The sequence below is a fragment of the Harpia harpyja genome, chromosome 13 (genome assembly GCF_026419915.1).
Source record: "Harpia harpyja isolate bHarHar1 chromosome 13, bHarHar1 primary haplotype, whole genome shotgun sequence".
Lineage (NCBI taxonomy): Eukaryota > Metazoa > Chordata > Aves > Accipitriformes > Accipitridae > Harpia > Harpia harpyja.
This window is the reverse complement of record NC_068952.1, coordinates 22,712,608-22,723,703: the sequence shown is the minus strand read 5'-3', so window position 1 is coordinate 22,723,703 and position 11,096 is coordinate 22,712,608. Positions and strand designations below refer to the sequence as shown.

Genomic DNA, 11,096 nt, shown 5'->3' with positions numbered 1-11,096 from the left:
ATCAACTGTGGGGTTCAAGAAGGAATTTCTCGTTCCTCTTTACCCCCCAGTTCTTATGTAATATTCCAGCCCACAACTGGCTGGATGTAGTGTGTTTTCCATTCTCCATGCTCTGAATCATCAGGTATCTAACCACTGCTTGAAGCAGTGTACTAGACTAGAGAGCTGAATGGTCTGTTCCACTATGGCACCAAGAATAGTATTTTAATATGGTTTCATTTCCTTTGGTTTATTATTTTGTTATGTAGCACTGAGGAAGTGACAACTGAACTGCTATAGTTGCTCATGTAAACATGTATTGAGACTGGTTTGGATTGGAGGAGCACATGCTGTCTTGTTTTGTCAGTCATGCACTAGTGATGCAGAGGGTCTCTGTTTTTTAGGGCTGAGTAATGCCTATGCTTGTGTTGGTCCAGTGTACAAAGTTGATTTTCACCCTCCAAAAGTGCCTGCCTCTAGTATCTTTTGGGAGGAGTACTGTTTTAAATAAATTGTGTTTAAAATAGATCAAATTGTGCTCCCACAAGTATACTCCCAGTCCAATGGAGAGGATTCTCCTGTATAGGAAACAGGAGTACAGATTGCCCGCAGATGGGATCTTTGTGCTCTTCGTATCATAGTCTTGTGTTCTAAAAAGGGCTCCTGTTGCATCTTGTGGAAGTGAGTCTTATGTCATTCAGTGCAGAGGTTATGAATATACAATGACACAACTGGCTATTCTTCCTTTCATTTCCATAAAGAAATGCAACAGGTTCATAGAGATATTGTCTTAATCTGCAGTAACTGGAATGTTGTAGCACTTCTGACGGGTTGGATGTTTCTACCTTAAAAACTACACGTTAAGAGGCATATCCCTTCTGGACAGAAATGAAATGTGCTACTGGACACAGGTTAATAGCAGCTTTCACTGTCATTGTCCATATCATGTATGGATAAACAAAAGCATTTCAGTCTCTTGGCATTTCAATCTTGCTGCAAAGTCTTTTGAAAAAAAGAAATCCCATTTGTGCTTAGGTCACACTGAAGACAGGCTGTAGTTATTCATGCTTTACTTCTGTGTGATAGTGAGGATTTCCATGTTCCTCCTTTTCCACGCTCTAGGGAGAAGATGTAATATAATCCTATAAATTAAACAGAGAAAGCAGGAGTTATGGATAGCCATCTTATCTTCAGCAAACATCCAGAGCCTTTACTGTGCTACAGAGAGTTTATCAACCACAGGAGCTGAGTCAATGAAAGCTGGTGGGAGGTGAAACTACCCATAAGGAACAACTCTGGTGTCCTACAGAGAAGCCCTGAATCTGCCCTTCAGAGTTCCCTGCGGATATCTGTGGGACAGGCTGCCAACAGGTAACAACGTAACTCCAGGTCTGATCTTTAATAAGAGTAGTATGCAGCATGGCAGTGTGGGGACTCATGCCCTGAATTATCGTTGTCGATCTTAAGTAGACAAGTGGCAAATCTGATAGCCAGAGGGGACAACAACGCCACTTGTTCAATACCTGGATTGCATTGTCAAAACTGGGTTATTTTTATTGTTTTTCACTATATATGAAAAAATTTTACTTCCTTTGCTTGACGGAATACTGCTTTGGGGCTGGGAATATTTTCTTGTTCCTGCATCTGCCAGATTCTTAGACCCATCTTTTAAGTATAAGGGTGGAAATCTTTTCAAAGAGACACCATTTTCTTCTGGAGTTTATCTCAAGGCTTTTGGTCATAGTGATGATATGGCAATGTATGTGGCTAGCTGCCATTAGAAAATTGTCAGAGCAAACTTGATTTTAAGCCTTTTGGAGTTGATCAGGTAATTTTTATTGATTTCAAAGAGCTCTGGCTCATGCCCAAAGGTGATGATGGTAGAGTAGAAAAGAGAAAGCATATGTATTTGAAAAAACTGATCCACACACCCCAGATGGTAAATTTTCTCTGCCAGTAAGTGGCACAGAAAAGAGGCTTGCCTTTACATTTTGAAATAGCACTCACATCTCCAAAAGTGGTACCAACACACATACTTCTTATAACTGTTTACAAATGGAAATGATGGGGTATAAAAAAGAATAACAGTTGCTTATAATAGCAGCACATTTGTAGACTCCTCCAGAAAATGTTGAATAAATTTTGAACTTCTTAAAAAGGTCTGTCTGCAATCAGGCAAGGCTCACTCAAGGACTTTCAACATATACCACTTCACCTTCAGACCTCAGTTTCCTCATCTCTCAGATGGGACTACTGATACTTACAGGCTTATAGCCAAGCTCAGCTCTTAAATGCAAAACAAAGAGGTCCTATAAGTCCAAATTTATCATCACTTGCCACAGCAGGATTATACCATGATAGCATTTCACTCTTCGGGTACTGCTTAACATTAATGTTAATACTTCTGCTTCAGTTTTTGCTGTAGCATCTCTTTTCTGTGTAACACTGTAAGTGGCTTTCACAGCAGGTAAAACATGTCATACTATACAGTTCCAAAGAAATAATAGAAATAGAGATGCAAATAGGCACAGCATAATAGACATCAAAGATCAAATGAATTTTCTGAGCTGGTATTCATCTGAGATGAGACACTTCTAGAAGGTATTTTGAAGTTAGGAGAGAAGCAGGCCCACATGCCTGGGAAAACATTCCAGCTGGAAGGGGTTAGTGCAAAACTGAAAGAGGATGTGGACAAGATGCTTGGAAGGGCTGTTTCACTCCTGCTTTAGTTAAAACCAGTCAAAGCCTGGACACAGGAGAGGGCTGTGGGCTAGGAGTGTATGTGTGAGACCTCTTTGCCAGGCTTGATTCGAAAACTGTTTAGGCACAGCTGAGAGACTGGAAAATACCACTTTCCAAATGGGGACTTTCATGACAGATAGTTACATCCTGGGTGTGGATATAATATACCATGGGCAGAAAAGTACAGGATTGTCTTTTGCCAGGGACTTATACAACCACATCTGTAGTTCCCCACCATTTCCTCCCTGACCTCCCCTTGGAGGGGTTTTCTATCCAAAAGTGTAAAAATTACAAATCCCGAAAAACTGCAATATGGGCTGTACCTAGAGAAACTTTTAGATTGTTCATTCCATAAGTATCTCTTAGAGGCTGTCTGACGTCAGAGGATTTGGAGAGAGAGGCTGGTCTGAAAGTGAAAACAGCAGCAGTTCCAGTCTCACTACGACAGCACAGCCAGCGAGAGGAGCAGCACAGGCATTTCACTGTGTGGATTACAGGACTGCAGAACAGGGAGGAACTGCGCAGAGACACAGGCACTACACTGTAAGTGCAGCTGCTGCAGCAAATCTTCTCGTGTTTTTGCTTGTTTTCAAGAACAAATCCCTGCAAGTACCACTTGTCTTTCTTTTCTTTTTTTTTCTCCTCTGAAATATCCTGAAGCCAGCTTGGCAGAACACAGGATTCAGGTTTAGCTTGATTGCTTCTCCCAAAGGTATGGAGAAGGGCTGATGGTACAGGCTTTTGCACTCTTCTGTATGTGGATGGGGGTGACAAGGGATGAAGGAGGTCAAAGGAGAGAAGAGGGAGGGAAGGATGTATCTTTGGAAGACTACAAAATTAACTGAAAGCTCCTTCATATTCTGGTAGCAGGACAGCAAAATCCCAAATAAGCCGTAGGCAAAGCCCAACTTCCTTAGGCAACTCCACAATGCAGGATTTCTTTTTTAACTCTTTAATCCCTTGTCATATTGTGCAGCAAGCAGTTCCTCTTTCCTTATGAGGATGACAGGCAATTTCCTGGCTCCCTGACAATGAAGTCCTGTCCCACTCTGTTTGCCAGGCTACTGACAATAACAGAGCCTAACATAAGTATGGGGTGTCGCTCGCTAAATCTGACAAATTTAGCACCTTGAGCCTCTACTCGCTTGATACTAAGGGCTCTCCAAAGAACCCACTGCTTCTGCAGAGGGAAGAGGCATCTCTCAGATCCAAAAACTGGCTGTAACAGAGTCATACATGAATGATGCAGCTACTAAAAGAAGAATCTCCCTGTGAAAAACCTGCACAGGCACTGCTAGAGACACATGGTGCAAGTGCCAAGGAAGGATAGTGATTCTTAATAATTTTTTTTTTTTTTTTAAACTTCAGCAGTCCGGAGATTCCCAAGCCTACTCCATAAAAAGCTGGTGTTTTCAGTGAGGCACTCAGCTGTTTTTATTTACAATTAAAATTCAGTGCTGCATTCATGTAATTAACCTTACCTCCCCCACCTCACACCTGGATGTCCCTTCTTCATTCCCTGACTAGAGGTGGGAGCAGTTCTGGGGACAGCTGTGGGGGCAGCTGTCCCCTTCATTGGCATCTTCTCTAATGAGACCGCTGACAGAAACAGCCCATTTCCCCAGGCAGGTGGAAGAGTTTGATGCCTCCTGTGTGAAGCTGACATATTTAGCCAGCACTTGTAACTTTAGAAAGCTCTTTGCCAGTGAGAGGGTGGTCGGTCTGTGCAGTTGCTCAAGGAGAGATGACGCCCTTGAACATAAACACAAAGCTGGGCTGAGAAGCAGGAGCTATGTGAATTGCACAATATAATGCACTGTGCTGTTAGTAATTGGCTTCAACCAACAAGCAGTCACAAGAAACACTGTTGCGAGTCAGTGCTCCCTGGGCTGAGTTGTTTTGGTAATGGACTAAGTTTGCAAATACTTTCCTTCTTGAGGGTGGCAGAGTGGGTTGCTGGGGCAGGGAAAAGGGAGAAAAGGAGGAAAGGTGACGATTGTGAGGAGAGAGTCTTGCAGGGATCTCCCCTGGAAAATGAAAGTGAGCAAGTCTAGGTAGCTATGCTGAAAGCAACTGCTGGTTGATGTAACCAGTGTGCTGGCTAATGTAATGGAAGTAGCTTTACTGGGCAGGTGTTCAAGGTCTAATCCCCATTAAGGGATGCCATGCCATGCCATGTAAAGCAAACTAGGCTGAGCTGAAGAAAAAGCAACCATACTGACTGCACATGTAAGGGAGCCTCTGTTCTCAGAGCCAGATCCTGCAGGGACGTACTTTGGAAGTGAAGTCTCCAGACTTGGAAGGAATCGGTTTGGGATCTGGGCTGCTTTACCATGACATATCAGAATCCTTTTCCTCTCCCCCATTTATTTCTTATTAGATTTTGTTTCCAGTAGCCTAGCAGCTCCTTCTCCAAGAAGCTGCTTTATTTTCTTAGCAACAGCCTAATCACATTGGTTGGCAATGTGAAAGAAAAAAAATCCTTAAGAAATGTAGTAAGTTGTTAGAAGTGTATATGCCCCAATAAAAGCTTGAGAGCTGTCACAGCCAAGGCAAGTGTCTGGGAGACACAGACACTTTTACCTGGTTCAGCAGCTAGTCTGTCTGAAGTGCATTGGGCAATACAGAACTAATATATACAAAACTGCTGAAAGCTGAGAGGGTGAGAAGAGGAACTAAGGAGGTGATTATTCCCAATTTGGGGTGTTTTAAGCTGACTGCTTCCTTTCTGTCTCATGATTCCTCTCTCTGTCCTCCAGCTCAGCATCCCACTAGTGAGCGACACTACCTGCAGGGGTTTGCAAGTCTGGAAGTTCCTTGTGGGCTGTTAGTCATGGTTCAGGGGGAAAGTTGCACACTGAGTGGAAGGGTAGGAGGAGGAATGGGGAAGGAGATACTGATCTGGCAGGAGTTCAATTTAGTGTCTCGTGAGAATGCATGGGTCATCACTCAGCATCCTTGAATTTGGATGAGGTTATACCAGCCAGGAAATTGCTAGTTCTTCTACTGGAGGACACTGACCCTGAAAGCAAGAGAAAAAACCACAATATGGACAGGGCAGACATCTTTCCAGTTTTGCTTTGTGAAACAGAAAGGAATTCCCTGTTGGAACTTATGACAGTCACAGTGCAACCCTGAGGTTTTAAAAGTCTATATTATGTGTTACGAAGTGCAGTCTCATAGTTTCACAGAGCTGAGTAAGCAAATTCTCTGGATATCCTAGTGGCCTTACCACACTGTATCACTTTTCTGCTGCTATCGCTGCTGTTTTTTTCAGTTGTGCTCCTTATGTGTAATGGAGATCATTCTGTTCATCTTGAAATCAGCTGTAAAAATTTTTCTTACCAAGTCCAGACGTGGCATGCACTGACTGTATTTTATTGGCAGGGAGGCACAGCAAGAGTTGAACAGCATCTTGAAGGCATCTCCCAGATAGTTTGGTTTTGCTCCATCTGCGTTAGTTGACATAAAATTCCCCCAAGGTCCAATGGAATCCCAGAAACCCATCTAGTCCGTCCCCGCCAGCTATCTGACCTAGCGATTGAGCAATCAGGGGACACCATTTCCTGACACTTAGGGGAAGGATGTGTGGGAGGTTTGGCTCTCAGTGCTTTAGTTGCTGTGAATTTTCAAACCTGGGTCAGTCCTATGGAGATCTGACCATCTTTCCCTTCCCTGCCCCTGCAGCCCCCAGGCAAGCATAGCATGTTCCTAAATTAAAAGAAAGCTGACTGCTCTGATTTTCATTGGATGAAAGAGTTTACATGTATTTTCCCATGCTTTTTATTGTGTTGATGATTGACAGTGGTGTCTCTTGTGGCTTTTCTGTTTTACCAGTTGTGTTCCCTAATATCACACTCATTTGAACTGAGGCATTTGCAGAAAACTGGTAGCAGTGAGACTCAGTATATATACTAACATGCAGTAGATCTGATTAATTCTTATCTTTCCGCAATTCCACTTAACAGTGGAGTTACTTCTGTTTGACACTACTCTGAGTCATTATCAGGCTGAGGACTTGTTACCTTCCAAGCTCTGTGTAGGTATTACATTTCATAATGCTATGTAAATTAGTTAAGTGGGATTTATTGGGTTGGATTCTCAGCCAGTGCAAATAGGTATGGGGGCTCCAGTGTAGCTATGACAGATGTATTCCAGCTGAGGATTTGGCCCAGTATCTTCAGACTGGTATTGAGTGACCTAAGGCATAGACAGTGCAAGTCTGCTTTCATCTGTACTAGTGAAAGTTTTTCCTAGCTCTGTATTGTTCAAGAAACTTATTCCAGGCTTCAATTACAAGTAAGTTCAAGAAGCATCAGAATTTGGTCCAGAGGAACTGAGGCCCGAGTTGTGCAAAGCAACCTGTAATTTTGGCTCTTTATTTTTAGTGTCTTGTTAAGGCACAGACACTCAAAAATTGAGAGAGCCAAAATTATAAGCTGCTTCTGAAATGCTGGCCAACTGACTTGGGCAAATCTACACAATGGATTTGATTCTTCTCACATACTTTTTACAGCAGTGTAATTCTCTGAAGGTCAGTTGAGCTACTGCTGTTTTACAGCAGTAGAGGTCACAGAGGAATGTGTCCCATGTTGCCGGAAGCTCCCATGAGCTTTGGTATGTCAGTCCTGTACTCATGTTCTGTTTTTCTTGACATGTCCACAATGTATCCGGCTTTGATTTGCTGAGAACCACGTAGCCACATGCCCATGAACACATCACATGCTGAGCAGTGCTATTGGTAGTGCAGCCTCAAGCTTGCTTAGTGCTGTGTGTTAAATCTGTACCTGATGATGGTCAAACAGGCTTTGCCCTCCCTTAGGCTTTGTGTCCAGTTTGTATGTTGCCCAGATACATGTTCTATGTTAGATTTATATTTTCAATTTTCCACATGGTATTTCAACACTTGAGATTTTGGCTTCTCTGGTGATCTCTATGGTGTCAGATAATGTCTTCTAGTAGTAGTTTTCTAGACTTGGGACAACATGGAGTAACAAATCTGATGAGGAGAAGCTCATGGGTTTTGGCTTTAGTAGAAAAGTTATTCTGAGAGTATGGTAGGCTTATACCGGTGATAAGGTTTCTCTGGAGTTAGGAATTAGAGAGACTTAAGGTGGAAAGAAGGAAGTAGATAAGGAAGGGAGGAGATCAGAAGGCTTGCTGGAATTTAACGAGTGGTAGCTGGAGATCAGAAGGATGTGTTTAGACTATGTGAAAATGGAAATAGTGGTAACCTTGAGGAACTGAGAAAAACTTTGGCAGCAAGAGAGCAGTAGGCTCCCTTCCTGAATAACAAGTGCTTGCTCACTTCCCAGTTTTGCTGGCTTCAAAGTAATAATCACTGATTTCTGCTCATATGCTTTGAAGTTCACATTTGTTTTTGTTGAAGAGTATTTTTCTCTTCAGTGTGTTCCAAGATGACTTAAATTCAGGCAATGCATGTGCCAGCCCAGCTCTTCTTTGTATTGGGGACGAAGCTGATTTGTGAGACCCAACAACTCTATTCTGTCTCCTTGGTATATTACTTTTTTTAAGGAGGCATAAACAAGGACTCATTTTTACTGTTACAGCTTTTATTATTCAAGGCAGTGAACAAGCTTGATTTGATTTGGAGGTCTGTCTTTGTGTTTTGTTTGCTGTTTGGAGGGGCAATGTTTTTAGCTGCTTAAACAATTGAATTATTGAGCCATGAAGTCTTAAGAGATGGAAATTTAAACAGTGCCCTGTTTATCCTTGAAGAAAGTGGTCAGGTCCAATTTATCTTTTTAAGATCTGATCTGAAGATGTGTTCCCAGGACATTTTCATAAATTAAATACACAAACACACACACACACACACACACACACACACACACAAGGTAGAAGGAACATTTCTGCCAAGGAGCACAATCCAGGTTGGATTTCATTGTGAAGAAGTCATGCAAGGATATATTTCAAGGGTTTAATATCACGTGGCAAGATTCCCTTCTCCCAAGACAAAGCTGTGGGAAGAGATGAAAAATCTTGGAGGATGGGTCCACTGGTAGCTATTAAACATGATAATCTGGCTGTATTCCCATCTCAAAATCCTAAACAACTAAAGGATTGAGCAGGGGTAGGATCAGACTATATATGGTATTTTTATATGCTTTCCCTAACCATCTGCAGCTGACCATTACTTGGAGATAGGGTACTGGTTTAGATGGACTTCTGATCTGACTATGTAGTCATTTTTATATTCCTGTGGTCTTCGAGAGAGAAAACACTGTGAAGATCCTCTGATGTTGCAGCTATGCTACGAGGGAGAAACAGTCATATCTGTAAGATGTGGGCTGAGGAACCTGACCAGGTACATCACAAACCTCCAGGAACTTATTCACATTTTAGAGTCCTTTAAGTGTCAAGAATGCACATGAAGAAACTATACCTTCATTTTTAGCACTGTGTCTTCCTGTCAGTGAAAAAAGTGACCAGCATCTCTCCTTGTTCCCCAGTTCAAAAGTGGATTACAAACAGTGACAATTTTTTTGCAGAAAAGATTTAATTTGCTAACCCCCCTCCAGTTATTTTTAGAAATGTTTTGCATTTTCTTTTGTGTTTAAATATTTCTCTAAATCCAAACATTTCAAATAGGCTTACTCATCAATAGTATGATTGTTGCTGATATTTTCATAAATACCAAATATTTTGGGTGCTTCCATTTTCCAGGAAAGCTCAGTGCTTTAAAAAAAAAAATAGGCTATTTTTAAGTATTTCAGGCTGGTCTTGAAAAATCATTAATCTCTTTGCACGCTTTTGGTCCTCCACTGTCATCTGTTTTCTTTCAAATCTCCAGAGGGCTGTGACAGAAATATGTGGGAATTCCATGTTGCTCTGCATCAGCCTGTCAATTCTACTCCTTTCCTTGTCAGGTCGAAGGGAGCAACCTTTTCAAGAAGGAATGAAACAACTGTGGAGCTGTATAAGCATCCTTGCCTCTGCTGACCTGTGCATAGAAGTTTCCTGGTCTCTTGTAGAGGTGTAACATGATTTCCGTCTAACATGAAGTTATTTTTTTCCCCAGGAATGTTACAACAGTGCAGTCCCTCTGAAAATATGTAGTCAATAAATCATCACCCTGCAATACAGTAAGTTCTGTACTTTCCACTGGTTTAAGATCAAACCCTGAATGCTGTGGGTATTGTATGCTCATTAGCCAGATGATTGTTTCTGATGGAGCAATCTCAATGGACTGTTCCTATTTAACCAGTAGGAGTTAAATGATGAGAATATTTTCTTGTCTGCAATTATACGCTATACAAATATATGAGGATAAGTAAGTCACATATATATATAGTTAGATAAAGTTAGCAATTTATTCTTTACGTTCAGCACTTTCCTTTGGAAAATTTCCAGGTACTTTGCAAATATTAATGGATTTAGCGTTTTGGGAAACTGAGGCACACCTTTCTCAGATGCCTGCAACCTGATGGGAGTCTGTACTGTCATATAAATACTCTCACTGAAGGTAGGTTAGAGACCCATTTTTTTTTAGCTATCTTTATGTCCTCTGAAGTGTTAGTTTAACAAAACCATAGCAATTAAACTAAAATAGTATACCAACATCTTTATCATTATGTCGCATTTAGCCTCCTGCCTGGTAGACAAGCCATATATTCATCAAAATCATACTTCTCCCAGAATGCAAGTATATCACTTTACTGCAGAGTGGGTACTCCTCCCCTTTTTCTACCCTCCCCCCCCCCCCCCCCCAGTCTCTGTTCTGGCTTCCCAGAGCCTCTAGTTATAATCCCCAGTTATTCTTCCTACTCTCCACCCTACACCCAAAACCATGTAGGTTTTTGCCTACATGTAGAGTATGAAACTTAGGTACTGCTGATAATGATTGCAAGAGATCTGCACTAACTGGGTGGAATGGGTTTATTTGTTAGATTAAACAGCGTACATCCGTAGAGAAGGTTTGCCAGGATACCATTCTTCCTTACAAACTTTTTCAGGAATGGGGCCATCCACTAGTGCAGACAGTCTTGGTTTTCTCACTGAGTCACTGACCATTAAGCTGGGATGCCTGGACTGTGAGTACCCTGCTTAAATCCATTTGGCAGAATCCTGACCCCCTCCAGGCAGGCGACCCCATCAGCATCTGCACAACAGATGAAAGAAAGCAAGATCTTGACCAAACACGAGGGGACTTCAGTACTTTGCTACTTTTGCAGCCATGTATACAGCGGCAACCAATTAAACTATGTTTCTAACAGCTGAATGCACAGAGAGACAGTTGGTTTTGTTCTCGCCTGTGATCTGATCTGTAAGCATCCTCCTGCACTGTTATGCAGGGATAGAGTAATAACCATGCTAGGGCCCTGCCAATATGAACTGTCTTCCAACTGTGCCCT

At 42.0% G+C, this 11,096-nt stretch overlaps 1 protein-coding gene across 2 annotated transcripts in view; it reads left to right on the top strand.

Annotated features, from left to right (window-relative positions):
* The first annotated feature begins 3,166 nt into the window (after nt 1–3,166).
* Nucleotides 3,167–11,096, top strand: part of DAAM2 (dishevelled associated activator of morphogenesis 2) — a 211,930-nt gene continuing 204,000 nt past the window's right edge. The window contains exons 1-2 of one of the 2 annotated variants that reach the window (XM_052805723.1): nt 3,191–3,264; nt 9,764–9,827. The gene's annotated coding sequence lies outside the window, so the exon portion shown is untranslated. Of the gene's footprint in view, nt 3,265–9,763; nt 9,828–11,096 lie in introns of both variants that reach the window. The other variant, XM_052805722.1, reaches the window with a different exon arrangement.